This window comes from Macrobrachium nipponense, chromosome 39 (genome assembly GCF_015104395.2).
Source record: "Macrobrachium nipponense isolate FS-2020 chromosome 39, ASM1510439v2, whole genome shotgun sequence".
NCBI lineage: Eukaryota > Metazoa > Arthropoda > Malacostraca > Decapoda > Palaemonidae > Macrobrachium > Macrobrachium nipponense.
Window position 1 is genome coordinate 29400931 of NC_061099.1, and position 9715 is coordinate 29410645.

The following is a 9715-nucleotide window of genomic DNA, read 5'->3' on the forward strand; positions in this document are numbered from 1 at the left end:
TACCTGTTGTGTTTTTACAAATTGTAGTTTGTTCCAGTTTTTTCTCTAATTTTACCATCCACAGCCTTTAATTTTGTGTGAATAAATATGATATTGTAATGATACAATTAAGTTTGTTCATACTTACCTGGCAGATATATATAATTAATTACCCGCCCACCTCCCCTCAGGAGACAGTGGAAATAAAAATTATGAATAGAAAATGGGAATGATTCCTGATACCCGCCTCCCAGCGGCGGGAATGGGTACTAACCACCTGACTCCCACTACGTGTGTCGTAAGTTTTAAATTCTGTCGGTGTCGGAAATTATCAGCTATATATATATCTGCCAGGTAAGTATGAACAAACTTAATTGTATCATTACAATATCATTTTGTTCATGCAACTTACCTGTCAGATATATATATAGCTGAATCCCACCTTTGGTGGTGGGAGAGACAGAATAGAGGATTTAGGAAACACATATGTGCAGATAATTGATATCTTGATTCCTTACCTGTTAGCATAGCTGGCTTCGTGATTACTGCCACGTAAGTCTGCTTGTGCTACTAGAGTTGCCAGCAAGGTAGAGACCTATGAAGCTGGTGCACTCCAGATGATCTGTCAACAGGGGCGAGACCACGACGTGACTAGACCATGGACCATACTAATGAGGGCAACGAGACAAAAATACCACCACCTGGCTTAGTTTACCAAAGGTATCCCACTTAACTAAGCTAATGGAAGGGAGACCCGCCCCAGGCGGTCACCCCACAACCATAAACACAAATTAAAAAACCCCCCTAATCCCTAAAGGATAGGATGAGTGTTACCTCCTGCCCCCGAAAACAGTTGTCTGCAGCAATGTATGGTCCGAGGGAGAAGCAATTTTCGTATGTCACTTTCACCTCCCGCAGGTAGTGTGAAGCGAACACCGAATTGCTTCTCCAAAATGTGGCATTCAAAATATCTTTGAGCGCCATATTTTTGTGAAAGGCTACCGAAGTAGCAATAGCTCTCACCTCATGAGCTTTTACTTTCAGAAGCTTTAAATCACTATCACTACACTTATTATGCGCTTCTTGAATCGTATTCCTGATGAAGAACGCCAGTGCGTTTTCGACATAGGAAGATCAGGTTTCCTCACTGAACACCACAAATTGTCCGATGAACCTCTGCAAGCTTTAGTTCTCTGCAGATAGAACTTTAGAGCCCTGACAGGACACAGGAATCTCTCACGTTCGTTTCCAACTATATCTGACAACCCTTTGATTTCAAAGGTCCTCGGCCACGGGTTGGAAGGATTCTCGTTCTTTGCTAAGAACATGGGACTTAAAGAACACACCGCACTACTTTCTGAAAATCCAATCTGCTTGCTAATGGCCTGAATTTCGCTAACCCTCTTCGCCGTTGCCAGAGCGGTTAGGAAGATCGTTTTTCTTCGTCAGATTCCTGATAGAAACTGAATGAAGCGGTTCGAAGTGACTCGACATCAAATATTTGAGCACCACATCCAAGTTCCACGAGGGTACTTTAGGCTGGACTACCTTCCTAGTCTCGAACGATCTAATAAGATCATGAATGTCTTTATTATTAGACAAATCGAGTCCTCTGTGCCTAAAGACTACAGAAAGCACGCTCCTGTAGCCTTTAATAGTTGGAACAGCTAACTTCACTTCCTCTCTCAGATAGAGAAGGAAGTCAGCTATCTGGCTCACAGAGGTTGTGGTGGAGGAAATGCCCTTCTTCCTGCACCAGGATCTGAAGACAGCCCACTTCGATTGGTACATAGCGATTGAGGAGGGCCTCCTTGCGGTGGCAATCGCCTTCGCCACAGGTCTTGAAAAACCCCTCGCTCTGGCCAACTTCTTGATAGTCTGAACGCAGTCAGACTCAGAGCGGGGAGGTTTTTGTGGTACCTCTCGAAGTGGGGCTGTCTGAGTAGATCTTTCCTTAAGGGTAGAGTCCTCGGAAAGTCTACCAGGAAGGACATCACCTCTGTGAACCAGTCGGCTGCCGGCCAGAAGGGGGCGATGAGTGTCATCCTCGCTCCTTCCGATGCCGCAAACTTCCTCATCACCTTCCCCGAGGATCTTGAGCAGGGGAAAAGCGTATATGTCTAGGCCGACCAATTCCAAAGTAGGGCGTCTACTGCGACTGCTCCCGGGTCCAGAACTGGGGAGCAATAGAGCTGAAGTCTTCTCGTCCTGGACGTTGCGAAGACATCCACCTGTGGACAGCCCCACAGGTTCCACAGCGACTGGCAAACCTCTTGGTGAAGGGTCCACTCTGTCGGCAACAGCTGTCCTCGCCGACTGAGAAGGTCCGCCCGAACATTCTGTACTCCTGACACGAACCTTGTCAGGATCGTGACTTCTTGTGCTTTTGCCCACAAAAGGAGTTCCTTTGCGATTGCAAACAGAGAAGGCGAGTGAGTTCCCCCTTGATTTCTTAGGTATGCCAGCACTGTGGTGTTGTCCGCATTGATCTGAACGACTTTGCCGGATACTTCTTTCCTGGAAAACCTGAGAGCCAGATAAATGGCTGACAGCTCTTTCAGATTGATGTGCCAGGACACCTGTTCCCCTCTCCAGGTGCCCGACACTTCTTTCCCTCCTAGTGTTGCTCCCCAACCCGTGGACGACGCGTCGGAAAACAACACTAGGTCGGGGTTCCGAAGTTTGAGGGAGAGCCCTTCTGCGAGCTTCCGAGGATCTGACCACCAACTTAGGTGATCCTTCACCTCTCTCGTTAAACACAAGATCGCCTCCAGATCTTGCTTGTTCTTCCAACTGTTGGCTAGGAAGAATTGAAGAGGTCTGAGGTGCAGCCTTCCCAGAGAAACAAACTTCTCCAGTGAGGAAATGGTCCCCAGCAAACTCATCCATTCCCTCACCGAGCATGTTTCCTTCCCCAGAAAGGTCGCCACTTTCTCCAAGCATTGAAGTTGTCGCCCCTGGGACGGAAAAGCCCGAAAAGCCACTGAGTCCATCTGAATCCCCAGATAGACTAAAGATTGAGACGGAGTCAAATGCGACTTTTCGAGGTTTACCAGAAGCCCAGGGACTTTGCTAACGTCATGGTCGTGTGCAGGTCCTCCAGACACCGTTCCCGCGATGAAGCTCGAATAAGCCAGTCGTCTAGGTAGAGAGAGATCCGTATATTCTCCAAATGAAGTAGCCTTGCCACGTTCTTCATTAGAATGGTGAAAACCATCGGCGCTGTTGTCAGACCGAAGCAAAGTGCCCTGAATTGGAATACCTTCCCCTTCAGGACAAATCGCAGGTATTTCCTTGATTGGGGATGGATGGGGACGTGAAAATACGCGTCTTGGAGGTCTAGTGAGATCATCCAATCCCCGGTCTCAAAGCTGACAGCACCGATTGGGTCGTCTCCATCTTGAATTTCTTCTTTATCACGAAGAGATTTAGGCTGCTGACATCGAGGACGGGTCGCCACCCCCCCGAATGTTTCGGCCCATTACCAGGAACAGGCGGTTGTAAAACCCTGGCGATTCCAGGTCGAAGACCTGTTCCACCGCTTGCTTCTCGATCATTTGTTCCAGCAGATCGAAAAGCACTTTCTGTTTCTCTCCTCGATAAGAGGGAGACAAATCCTTTGGTGTTGAGGATAGCGGGGGTGACTTCAAGAACGGGATCCTGTACCCTTTCCTCACGACATCCAGCGACCACGGGTCGGCATCTCTCTCTTCCCAGGCTTTCGCGAACCGAACGAAGTCCTGGCTCCCTACCGGCATCTGAAGGACTTCCAAATCATTTCCTACTCTTTGACGGAGCAGGGGTTTTTCCTCTGGAAGAGCCTCTTCCTCGGAGGCTGCTTTCGAGGAAGGTCCAGCACGAAAGGGCTTCGATTTCTTGGCAAACGAAGCTCCAGAAGATGAAGCAGCTGCTGGTCTTCTAGAAGACTGAGCCAGAAGATCTTGCGTTGCCTTTTTCCTGAAGGCTTGAAGCTATGTCCTTAACCATAGCCTGGGGGAAGAGATGGTCTGAGAATGGAGCGAAAAGCAAGTCCGCCTTTTGCGTTGGAGAGACGGATTTGGCCGTGAAGTTACAAAAGAGCGCTCTCTTCTTGAGAATTCCCGAGCTAAAGTGCGTAGCCAACTCCTCAGAACCATCCCTGACGGCCTTGTCCATACAAGAAAAGATACGCTGGACAGCTCCCCCAGACTAATAGTCTCAGAACTCCTTGACCTGGCATCTAAAACTCCAAGACACCAGTCGAGAAAGTTGAAGACCTCTAGAGTCCTGAAGAGGCCTTTTAGATGAAAGTCGAACTCGTTATGGGTCCACGTGACTTTTGATGAAGACAGAAGGGCTCTTCTGGAGGCGTCCACGATGCTCCCGAAGTCACCTTGAGCAGAGGCTGGTAGTTTAACGCCTATGTCCTCTCCCGTCTCATACCACATGCCTCCTTTACCGCAGAGTCTTGAAGGCGGTAAAGCTAAAGAGGACTTTCCTGACGCTTTCCTCTTCTCCATCCACTCATGGACTTTCCGGAACGCTTGCTTCGTGGAAAGCGACTTCTTCATTTTAATGAACCCCGATGCCTTCGTTGCCTTAAAAGAAGAAAATTGAGAAGGAGGAGTACGAGGGGCTTCCGGTTGAAAAGTTTCTCCGAACTCCGACTGTAGAAGCCGCATCAAAACTTTATAGTCCGATGAGACAGTAGCTGGTTGCTGTTCTTCCTCTGCTTCTACTAAATCATCGCTAACTCCTTCCTCAGAAACTGGAGAAGTAGGAGGAAACTCTGAAGAAAACTGACGAACAGGAAGGTTTTCTTCATCCACCTGAACTTGCGCTGGTGAGGAACTGGTGTCTACCAGCGCGCGCTTGGCGTCCGAATCCACACGTTTGGCGCCGACAGGTGCGCGCTCAACATCTACTAACGCACGCTTGGCGTCCACTGGCGCGCACCGAGCGTCCACTAGTGCACGTTTGGCTTCCACTGGTGCGCGCCGAGCGTCAGTCAGCGAGCGGCTGCCGCCCACTGGTGCACGTTTATCAACAACAGGTGCGCGTTTGGCGGCACCTGAAGCGCGCTCCACTTGCACAGAAGCGCGCTCAGCGTCCACCACTCGCTTGCGAACATACGAAGACTTGCGAGCGGGAGATATCTCATCCTGAGAGCGAGAAACGAACTTCTCACCTCCTCTAGAGAGCTGCTGGGGAGCAGAACGAACTCTAGAGGGAGACTCGAACGAAGAGAGAGGCGAGCGAGGAGAAAGAGCGGGTCTTGACTTCTTCACAGGAAGCTTCTCATCCTTTCTACGACGCGGAAGAGACTCTCTGGCAGCAAGAGCGTCCTGAAGTTGCTGCTGCAGTGACTGAATCAACCTCTTGTTTGGCGAATCTTCCTGCTCCGGGGAGGGACTGATCCTGTGAGCAGGAGAGCGGCGAGGGGACGCCTCCCTCCTCCTCCCAGGTACGGCCTCTTCCCGAGCTCTGGAGCGACCGTATCGCTCGCACGAGCTAACTGAATCCAAGTCCGAAGACTCTCTACGCCTTTTCTGCGGCGGAAAAGCAGCGAACGCACTGTCAGGCGAAGATCGCAAAAGCGGAGAACTAGGACGTGAAGCGTCAACCTTACGCGCCGTCCTTTTCAGCGGACGGGAAGCACCTTGAGAACTCCACCCTTTAAATCCACTAATAACGTGTGCCTAGCCACCGATCAAATCAATTAATCCAAAAAAAAGAACCAAAAGGGATACTCAAGTAGCCAAAAGTTTCCAAATCCAGACGGAGGTGCTGTAAACAGATGTTCACAACACCGGCGACAGAAAAATTATGAATAGAAAATGGGAATGATTCCTGATACCTGCCTCCCAGCGGCGGGAATGGGTACTAACCACCTGACTCCCACTACGTGTGTCGTAAGTTTTAAATTCTGTCGGTGTCGGAAATTATCAGCTATATATATATCTGACAGGTAAGTTGCATGAACAAATTTAGATTTTTCACAAATCCTTTTTTGACCCTGAGTTTGTGTGCCATTCATAGACACATTGGAGCCCGAGGTAAGAGGTGGGTATTATTATTGGGATATGGCAAATTAACAATTCATCACATTCCCCACTTAGCTTCCTAGCTTCAATTAACTACTTTTGTTACCCAGTTCCAACAAAAAAATTCCAGCTCATGCTGAGTAATACTCCTACACTAAACGGTCTGGTTTGTATTTCCGTGGGAATAAACTGTTGCTCACCAGGAGGCTAAGGGTGAGAATGTTTTTCCTTTACCTTAAACTTCATGTTCTTAGCCATTTTAGATAGCATCATTCAATTCTTACCTAGGCTAGTCCTGTACAGTATAGGCTAGTGACATTCCAGTGAAATAAATAGATCAAGCAAGAAAATGCTTACCATAACATAACAACATGTAAATTACCAGTTACGAATCGAATGCATTGGATATTTTTATGCTAGTCATAATGTTTTGCCATTCATGCTCATTTTACTCCTCGGGGGTCTAGGGTGTTGTGCCCTGTGGTCAGTAGGCTGCCGAACCTTAAATTAGCTTAAGGTGAACTTTAAATTAGCTTGTTAAAATACATCGTATTTTGGCAGGGGCGACTTTAGGGTGTGTGGGGCCCTAGGCCAGTGACCTTAAGGACCCTCTCATTTTTGGGCAAGCATATAGAGAGCCCTTACAGCTGGGGGATGGGGTTAGGTTTCCAAGATTTATTTTCTAATTGAGCACCTCTAGATTATTATTATTATTATTACTATATCATTGTTATTTAATTAAATCTTATATATCTATAATTATTATTATTAATTTGTTTTTGCTCAGGTGCGGGACCCTAGCCCATGGCCTGCTTGCAACACCCACCCTAAATCCACCACAAATTTTTGGTGCCTTCTTAGTAATGCTAATGAGCATAGGAATGGACTAGTGGTTGATTTTACAACAGGTGCTGGCATAAAATAGGGTAAAATAACAAATAGCCACCTGATCTCTACCGTAGCGCGACCACCTTCCCGAAAAAGTACTTTTTTTTAACACGTCCTGTAACCCAGGATAGACATTAGCTAGTCAAGAGCCAGCATCCATTGAAGCAACACCTCCAAACCTCTACTTTCCTCTCGAAGTAAGTTTTTTTACCCTAATTAATTTCCCATTTATTTCAACCTACTTTCATAATCTCCTCCAAGACCCTAAGGCATTAGGCTCAGACTACCTATTTTCATTATTTTCATAATAGCCTGGGCACACTAAAACAATTCAGTCTAAGCTATGGCATGACAGTGAAATACATTCATATAATTATAAATACATATAACTACACTACCTTAATCGCTGCAAATTATACAAAGGGTAAAACACTCTTTGGCTAGGCTAACTACATGAAGGGCTAAAATCCCAGAGAAGCCTAAATCAAAACGGGTAGATCTAGGGTACTTATCCATGGCGGCCTAGACTGGGGCAGTTGCAGTTTTTCTATGCAGTTTTATCTACTGAACAAGAATTTTAAGTAATATTTATTCGGATGACTGTAATTAATCCCCAGGGGCCAGTACTAAACACGGCAAAATACATTGGACCCCCCAATCCCTAGTGGATGTCGTATCCGCGGTTACGTTTCTTGCAGTCCGTGCGAAATGCTTCTGTAGAAATACCCAAAACGGTCCAGAACCTAGGCCAGTGAACCTATGATTAACCTTTGTAAGGGTTTACCTCCAATTTAACGTTAAAACAACAATTTCATTACCAAAACAGATTAATCCTACAGTTTAGGGGTCCAAATTCACTGCATTACTTCAATTCAAGATCAGCACACACAGTTATCAAATATAGGTATTTATAGCCTATGGACTCATGGAAAAAGGTAGGTCGGTAGCCTAATGAAAAAATGAGCAGTTTATCAGCTTACAGAGGCAGATTGTAAACAAAAAAAGGGGGAGAGGGAACGTAAATAGTAACCAAAATACGTCTTAGGGATATATGGACCTATACAAATGTGAGAAAATTGTAAATCTCTGCCACTTGTTGAATACTAGGCTGCTACCTGGCTAGGTAGCAAGTACCCTTGCCAGGTTCCTACAGTACTACCCACTACCTAGCTATTCACCCGAGGTGCAGGGCTTTATATATATATATATATTTTTTTTTACAATCTCTGCTTCTGTAAGCAGATAAAATGCTTATTTTTAAAAACAAATACTGTACATTATGTCTTCAGATCTGTCGATATAGGTACTTATGAAACTGAAAATAGGAAAGAAAGTTTAACACACACAAGGGAGTCATGAATGGACCCCTAAACTGTGGGATTATAGTACCCAAAATAGATCTTTTTCTGGAACATAACGATTTGCAATAACTTGCCTCGGTTACCAGCAAGAATCGTAAGCTTATAAATGGTTTACAGAGTTAAAATGAAGTTAGTAATTCCCTCCCGTTTACAATTTTACACTCGGAACCCATCAGGCGAGACACCTTGATTTTGCCGCAGACGACACGCGAGTTATGTTGCCAATTTCTTTTATTAGACTTTCCTTTCTTTTTTTTTTCATTTGCACGTGTGATTGTGGACGAACATGCTCGTCGTGTATTTAACAAATGCGTTATATATATATGAAAGTTCCAGGTAATTGTACTGTACGACTTTTACGTATTGATTCTGATAATATAATATTTTGTAATACACGCTGGCATTAGAGAGCAACGCCATTTGGTAGCGTTGTGTGTAAAAATTATAAATATTTTTAATTTTTTGAGTCTTAGAATCTAGAATGTGTACATTCTAAGGAAATGTGGCATGATCCGTCGTTTTCACATATTCTACATTCTATATGATAAAACCAAAATGGTATAGGAATTTATTTAATTAATGTTTCGCTAACTTTGGAAAAGAACTGGGACCAATAAACAAACAGATCTAAACGCAAATCGCAAAGCATCCAGAATGCTATTTCTGTTTTTGCGGTGTCATAGTTTTATTTGTTTATTTTTTTCGCCATCTTTCGTATTTCGTCAGATTTCGCTTGATATCTGCTGTTAAGATATCCTTCCATCAAGCAAAACAAAAGCACAGAGGCTTTCAAAAGAAAAGAAAAACTACCTTTAATAGATGTGTGTGTGTGTGTGTGTGTGTGTGATGGAAGGTTGTCTTTAAAACTGTTGTTAGTACAAAGAATCTAGAAATTTCATCCCATCTTTGGTAGAAGCGTTACATTTATACATTCGTATAAAAGTTTGTAGTGATTAAACCTTGGAAAACCTTCTCGCGTCAGCTGTGTGCAATGCTTAGTTTTTGCTCCTCTAGCTAGCTATTTATAGAGTAAAATTCTTGAATTTTCTTTACTACAAGTCATCATACATTCCATCTCTCCAGGATTTGTGGCCCATTTGTCAATATCATTTAACATATCTGGCTGCCACCTTCCCTCTCATGATAAGCCATTCTCCATCCTACTTATCGGTTGGTATATCATTTTCCAAGGTCTATAGAGATACGTATCTCTATAGACCGTGTTATTTTTATCGTACTACAGGTATTTGACATCATCCAGGAACTCTCCCACCATTCGAGGAGGATAACGGCCAAATTAGTACCAGAAAAATTCATTTTGCACAGATCCAAACAATGTATAAGCGCTAAACAAACAAACTAACCCACCAAACAGTCTGGCACCGACAAATTTCCACAAACCAGATCTGATATGACTCTAAGTTCATCGTCACTGCTATGATCCAAACAATGGCCAGAGACAAT

At 44.8% G+C, this 9715-nt stretch overlaps 1 long non-coding RNA gene across 1 annotated transcript in view; it reads right to left on the bottom strand.

Annotated features, from left to right (window-relative positions):
* Positions 1-8476, bottom strand: part of LOC135210544 (uncharacterized) — a 67776-nt gene extending 59300 nt beyond the window's left edge. The window contains exon 1 of the long non-coding RNA XR_010313536.1: positions 8326-8476. This is a non-coding gene — a long non-coding RNA (uncharacterized LOC135210544). The remainder of the gene's footprint in view (positions 1-8325) is intronic.
* Between the last annotated feature and the right edge of the window lie 1239 nt (positions 8477-9715).